Source organism: Lagenorhynchus albirostris, chromosome X (assembly GCF_949774975.1).
Source record: "Lagenorhynchus albirostris chromosome X, mLagAlb1.1, whole genome shotgun sequence".
NCBI classification, from domain to species: domain Eukaryota; kingdom Metazoa; phylum Chordata; class Mammalia; order Artiodactyla; family Delphinidae; genus Lagenorhynchus; species Lagenorhynchus albirostris.
Window position 1 is genome coordinate 88844485 of NC_083116.1, and position 7539 is coordinate 88852023.

Genomic DNA, 7539 nt, shown 5'->3' on the forward strand with positions numbered 1-7539 from the left:
GGATACTAGTTTTAAAATAAAATAAGTGGTACAGGCTACTATATATAAAATAGATAAACAAGGTCCTACTGCATAGCACAGGGAACTATATTCAATATCTTGTAATAACCTATAATAGAAAAGAATATGAAATATATGTATGTATGTATAACTGAATCACTTTGCTGTACTCCAGAAAGTAACACAACATTGTAAATCAACTATACTTCAATTAAAAAAGAAAATAAAATACCATGCATAAATAAAATAAAATATCTGGGGTGCCCAAGGGATGCCTGGAATAGTTCTAAAAAAATGGGGCAGAATAAAAGGAAATGAACAAAGTTCTGTAGCTCAGGGAATCTATCAAGACAGTAGGTTAAGTCTGAAAATAGAGTGATCTAAGATCATTTGCAGTCACCTTGTACTGGACTTCCCTGGTGGTGCAGTGGTTAAGAATCCGTCTGCCAATGCAGGGGACACGGGTTTGAGCCCTGGTCCAGGAAGATCCCACATGCCACGGAGCAACTAAGCCCATGCACCACAACTACTGAAGCCCACACGCCTAGAGCCCATGCTCTGCAACACGAGAAGCCACCACAATGAGAAGCCCGCACACCACAACGAAGAGTAGCCCCCACTCACTGCAACTAGAGAAAGCCTGTGTGCAGCAACGAAGACCCAACGCAGCCAAAAATAAATAAATTAATTAATTAATTAAAAAATAAAAAGCAAAAAAACCAATCACCTTGTACCTAGAGAGCTGAGTATCAAAATTAACAAATGGTTTCTAGGACATAATGGTAGCTAACCTCATGATTGGAGAAACACTAATGAAAACCACAGTGAGTTACCCTCAGTAAAGCATAAAAATGTTGGTAATATACTGTGTTGACAAAGCTGGAGGTGGGAGGAGTCCTCTCAAATTGCTGGTGGGAGTGCAATTAGTCAATTGAGGGCAACTTTGAAATAGCAATAAAAATTTTAAATACATGAGGCTTTGATCCAAAAATTCCATTTCTAAGAATCTCTCTGTCAGTTATGTTTGCATAGGTGTAAACTATTGTGTGCAATTGTTTGTAGTAATAAAAATAAAAAACAACAAGATCTCCATCAGAAGAGGATTGATCAAATAACGTAATTTTTAACTTTTTTATTGAAGTATAGTTGGTTCACAATGTTGTGTTAGTTTCAGGTGTATAGCTGTATAGCACAGTGATTCAGTTTCTATTTTATATATGCTCTTTATGTGCTTATATGTAAAATTCTATGAAAAAAAGGAAGGTGTGGAGCTGTGTACTTTCTCAATTTTGTGCCATGGAAGTGTATTACCTATTCAATTATGTATCTTAAAAAGTAATATAGAAAAATTTTTGAATAGCCTGTCAAGGATGATATTTAGATTGAAGAGAGAGTTGGTCAGCTTCCTGCCTTAGTGTCAGCTAAAGAAAGATCCTGTTAGCCTGTGAGCATATACTAGAAAGTCTATGTTGTGCAAAAACTCAGTCTTTATAGTTCTCTAATTGGGCCCAGCAGAATTTTTGACAGATGGTTTTCATGAGAAATTTTACTTTGTATAAATCCCATATCAGGTTGCCCTCTATTTGAGAGAAGTCCAATTCTATTTAGATTAGAGCTGCTAAGCTCTAAGGGCGCAAATAAGAGAGTTCATTTAGAGAGTGGTTTTGAGGATGTGCAGGTCTCTACTCTGTATTCCATCCAGGTCTGTATTGCCTTCTTTTCCATGCAGCAGTGCAAGCCCACAGAGTAGTGGTGGTGTTTTCTCAGAACCACTGTGATGCCTTTTCACCTACTACCGTGAGAGCTCCTTGAGGACACGGTCCATGTCCTATACTTCCTTTATATTCATCAGCAGAGCTTCTCAAACCATTTATGGTGAAGGACCCTTTTCCCCCAAATCCATTGTGTACCAATAATTTTATATAACACAATAAAAATGAATGACTAGAAAAATGAAATCAAAACAAAAGAGAAATACAAGCCCAATTCTTTTCTGATTGTATTCAACAGACATAAAATTACTCTGTCAATTTTCTGTTAAGGTTTTGAAACATTTAATCTCAATTTCTTGTCATGGACCAGCAATAAACTGTTGAATACATCATACTTCTAGTGTTTCCTATTTTGCAGAGTGTTTTCACATCTCTCTCCCGCTTCTACCATAACACCACCTTCGGAATTAAGTAGAGCAGATTTTATCATTCCCATTTGACAGATGAGGAAGATGAGGCATGCAGATTAAGTGATTTGCCTGGTCTGAAACAGCCCAAATTAGTCTCTGACTCCTATTGCATTTTGCGGCAGCTGCACTAAGAAAGCCCTCCAGTCAAAGAGAGCCTCCCAAGAATTCCACCAATTAGAAAAACTTGCCTTAGGCTTTCCAAAAGACCGCTTGGCGTGATGGTGTGATGGAAAGAACAGAGATTCTGGAATCAGAGAGGTAGTTTGGAATCCAGGCTTGAGCAAGAGATTTTACCTCTGAGCCTGACTCCTTATCTCTAAAGTGGGGATAATGATAGCTTCTCCACAACGCTGCGCTAAGAACTAAATGGTGAATGTAAATAGCCAGGTACATAGTTCAGAAAGAATGGTTATTATTAAAATCAGGCTCGGTTTAGAAGGGCCCCATTGAACGACGCGCTCTGTAATCTAATCACGTGGAAATGTGCGCCATCTACTGGTGGAGTAAAGAACATGGCTCTGAGAAGAGAACGTTGCTCTCTGCTAAGAATGGGATCAGTAAACTGTGCCCTTCTTGTCTTTCTTTTTACTCCTTCCCAATAGTAACAAGTGCCTCTCCTGCCTCACAGTGAAAACAAGGTAGGAAATATGGTCTTCCACCTCTAACTGGTAGTAACAAGGCCGCATCCCCTTTCTGACATGGTATCAGAGGAGGTCAGCTCAACAGACGATTTAAGTAAGATCCAGAGTCCCATCACATAATGTCAAAACTGTCCAGGATACAAATGAAAATAACTTGTCATAACAAGAAACAGGAAAATCTCAAATAAGAAAAATCAACCAACAGATACCAAGACCTATGTCACACAGATGTTGGAATTATATGACAAGGATTTTAAAACATTCAACATAAAAGTGCTTCAAAGAGCAGTTCTGAACAGGTTTGAAGTGAATGAAAAAGTCTCAGCAAAGAAATAGATGACATAAAGGAGAACCAAATGGAAATTGTATCCTTAGTACAGTTTTTTAAATAGAAATATAGTTGATTTACAATATTATATTAGTTTCATGTATACAGCATAGTGATTCAGTATTTTTGCAGATTATACTTCATTATAGGCTATTACAAGCTAATGGCTATAACTCCCCGTGCTATACAGTATACCCTTGTTGCTTATCTATTTTATAAATAGTAGTTTGTGTCTGTTAATCCCATACCCCTCATTTGTCACTCCCCTCGTCCCTCTTCCCTTTACTAGCCACAAGTTTGTTTTCTACATCTGTGAGTCAGTTCCTGTTTCGCATATACGTGCATTTGTATTTTTTTAGATTCCACATATAAGTGATATTATACAGTGTTTGTCTGACTTATTTCAGTAAGCATAATATTCTCTAGGTCCATTCACATTGCTGCACATGGCAGAATTTCATTCTTTCTTATGGCTGAGTAATATTACAGTACATGCACGCACACCACATCTTCTTAATCCAATCGTCTGTTGATGGGCACTTGGGTTGCTTCCATGTCTTGGCTATTGTAAACAGGGCTGCTATGAACATTGGGGTGCATGTATCCTTTCAAATTAGTATTTTCATTTTTTCCTGGATATATACCCAGCAATGGAATTGCTGGATCATATGGTAGTTCTAGTTTTAATTTTTTGAGGAACCTCCATACTGTTTTCCATAGTGGCTACAACAATTTACATTCCCACCAACAGTATATAAGAGTTCCCTTTTCTGCATATCTTCTCCAACATTTCTTATTTGTAGACTTTTTGGTGATAGCCATTCTGACAGGTGTGAGGTGACATCTCATTGTTGTTTTGATTTGCATTTCTCTAACAATTAGCAATTTTTCATGTGCCTGTTAGCCATCTGTATGTTTTTTTGGAAAATTTCTATTCAGGTCTTCTGCCCATTTTTTTTTATTGGATTGTTTGTTTTATATTGAGTTGTATAAGCTGTTCGTATATTTTGGATATTAACCCCTTGTCGGTCACATCATTTGCAAATATTTTCTCCCATTCAGTATGTTGTCTTTTTGTTTTGTTGATGGTTTCCTTTGCTGTGCAAAAGCTTTTAAGTTTAATTAGGTCCCATTTATTTATTTTTGCTCTTATTTCTGCCTATGTTTTCTTCTAGGCATTTTATGGTTTCCATTCTTACATTTAGGTCTTTAAACCATTTTGAGTTTATTTTTGTATATAATGTGAGCACATGTTCTTGCTGTTTTACACGTAGCTGTCCAGTTTTCCCAGGACCACTTGTTGAAGAGACTGTCTTTTCTCCATTGTATATTCTTGCCTCTTTTGTCATGGATTAGTTGACCATAGGTGTGTGGTTTTATTTCTGGGATCTCTATTCTGTTCCATCAAGCTATGTGTCTGTTTTGTGCCAGTACCACGCTGTTTTGATTACTGCAGCTTTGTACTATAATCTGAGGTCTGGGAGGGTTATACCTCCAGATTTGTTCTTTTTTCTCAAGATTGATTTCTCAAAATGTCATGAGTATTTTGATAGGGACTGCCAAATGGAAATTTTAGAACTGCAAAATACAATGACTGAAATTTTCCAAAATTTGGGGAAAGAACCTACAGATCCAATGGCTGAGCAAATCACAAACAGAATAAATGCAAAGAAATCCACACCAAGATACATCATAATCAAACTTTTGAAAACTAAAGGCAAAGAAAAAATCTTGAAAGCACCAAGTGAGAAATGACACCTTACTTAGGGGGAGGGGAACTATTTGAATGAAGGCATGGTTCTCATCAGAAACCATGGAAGCCAGAATGAAATGGCACAACATTTTTCAAGGGCTAAAAGAATTGAATATATAAAGAACACTTGAAATTGAACAGTAAAATAAAACAAATAATCCAACTAGAAAATGAGCAAAAGACATGAAGAAGCATTTCACTGAAGAAGATAAACGGAAGGAAATAAACACCTAAAAAGATGCTCAATGTCACTAGCGTTTAAGGAAATGCAAATTAGGACTATGGTGAGATATCACTAGACACTTCCTAGAACTGCTAAGCTAAAAAAAAAAAACAGTGATAATACTAAATGCTGGCAAGGATGTGGAGAAACTGGATGTTTCATAAATTTCTGGTGGGGATGTAAAACGGTACAGCCACTCTGGAAAACAGTTTAGCATTTTCTTAATAAACTAAATATATACTTAGCATATAACCAAGAACAAGCTCAAGGTGCTATATGAGACGGAACAGAAGAGGCCTATGACCACCCTGTGTCACTGAAACTGCCATCTGGTATCAGCCATCAGCCAGAAGAGCTTCCTGTGAAGCCTGTGGGCCAGCAAGCTGAGGGGCATGGTCTCCATTAGCGCCCAACTGTACTTCCACCAGGTAATCACTGTGAAGCATTTCATCTTGGCCATGGCTGTCCCGAAGAGCATCTCACTGCTATGCTACCAGTAGGACAGCAAGACTCTAAGCCTCAGGTTCTGGGATGACAAGACCCCTCAAAGTGTACAACGTGGACCTCATGGTGGACAATGCTCAGCTGGGCTTCAGCGTGTCTGTCCAAGACCACAAGCTCATGGTCTACCTGTACCTGCTGAAAGCCAAGGAGAGTTCTGGGGGCATATGCCTGCTGCAGTGGGCAGACGTCCACGTGGGCACCCAAGTGAACATGATCTGGAGGACCCCAGGTGGAGGGTCACCTAGGGGCCCAGCAAAAAGTCAGTAGTGTGGGAGAACAAGCATTTCACGTGGTTTGTCACACTGGATAGTGGCATCGGGCTTCAGCAGCTGCTGAAGCTGCAAAACAGGCTGACCACTGTGCTGCCACACCTGCGCTGGCCACAAGTCCTGCAACGGGTGGATGCAGCGTGTGGACTATGTCCTACAGAATGTGGTGTTGACCTTCCTCACCACAGCTTCTCAACTGCTGTCTTCACTTCAGAACGGAGGAGCACTGTGAGCTGGCCAAGATCAGCACCATGCCTGGCATTGTCGTGGATGACCTGATTGAGACCTATGGCATCACCACCCGCTTCTAGACCCAGGGACGCTGCCACTGTCCCCATGCACTGCTTTCTACCCCCTTTTTGTATAAAACACGGGGAAATGGGTAAGCGGGGAATGATTGATACATGCAATAACTTAAATGGATCTCAAGGATGGTGAGTGTACAAAAGCAATCTCAAAAGGTCACATATTATAGGATTCCATTTACTTCAGATTTTCAAAACGAGAAAATTGTAGAGATGGAGAATAAATTAGTGGTTGCCATGGATCAGGAATAGTGAAGGGAGGGGAGTGACTAGAAAGGAATAGCATGAAGGAGATCTCCATGGTGATGGAACAGTTCTGTATCTTGATTGCAGTGGTGGCTACACAAATCTACACATGTGATAAAAATGGCATAGAAGTATTCACACACTTGTACCACTGTCAATTTCCTGGACTGGATATTATACTATAGTTTGTAACATGTAACTGTGGGGGAAATCTGGGTGAAGTTTACAAAGGACCTCCGTAGTATTTTCACAACTTCTGGTGAATCTATAATTATTTCAAAATTAAAAGTTTTTTTAAAGAATGGGAAGAGAGGAATTGTAGACATCGAGTATAGACAATTCTAATGAGGAATTTTGCTGTAAAGGGGAACAGAGAAATCAAGTGGGTAGAGAACAAGGGAGGGTGGCTCAACAGAAGATGTTTAAAATTTTTTAATGGGAGCAATAACAGCATGGTTGAAGCTAATGGGAAAGACACTATAGAAGGAAAAAAAATTATGCTTGAGGGGCAAGAGAGGAGAAAATTGCCAAAAGAGGAGTGGAGGGGTTGGCCTCAGCTAAGAGCAGGGAAAGTTCATCCATAGTCATAGGAGAAAGGGTAGAATATATACATAGATTTAGGTAGGTAAGTAGATGCAGTGGTAGAAATTTGTGAGCTCTGTTTTCTGATTGCCTCTGTTTTCTCAGTGAAATTGGAAGCAAGGTCATGAGCTGAGAGTGAGGACGGGTGCGGAGGTGTTAGAGGTTTAAAGGGAGAAGGTATGAAATAGTTGTCTAGGAAACAGGGAGAGTAAATGGACTGGGATAATATTATGTGATTTCCTGGCAACATTAAGTGCCCACTTGAGGTTCGTGGTCTTGAATTTAAAGCGAGAGTGTCATTTTGTGTTTTTCTCCAGCCATGTTCAGCTCCAGTGATATAGGAGAGGGATAGGAGTCATTGGTAATGACAAAATGGAGGCAAGAGACTGCAATTAGGTGGAGGAGAAAACTGGAAGAGAGGATTTCAAGGGACTGAGAGGCTAGGGTGTTAGAAGGATCAGGTATTGTGATACTGAAATCACAAAGAATTAAGACAGGATTAACTG

The 7539-nt window shown here is 39.4% G+C and overlaps 1 pseudogene; it reads left to right on the forward strand.

Moving 5' to 3' along the window:
- Positions 1-5519: 5519 nt before the first annotated feature.
- Positions 5520-6211, forward strand: LOC132513164 (cleavage and polyadenylation specificity factor subunit 1-like; annotated as a pseudogene).
- The last annotated feature ends 1328 nt before the right edge of the window (positions 6212-7539 follow it).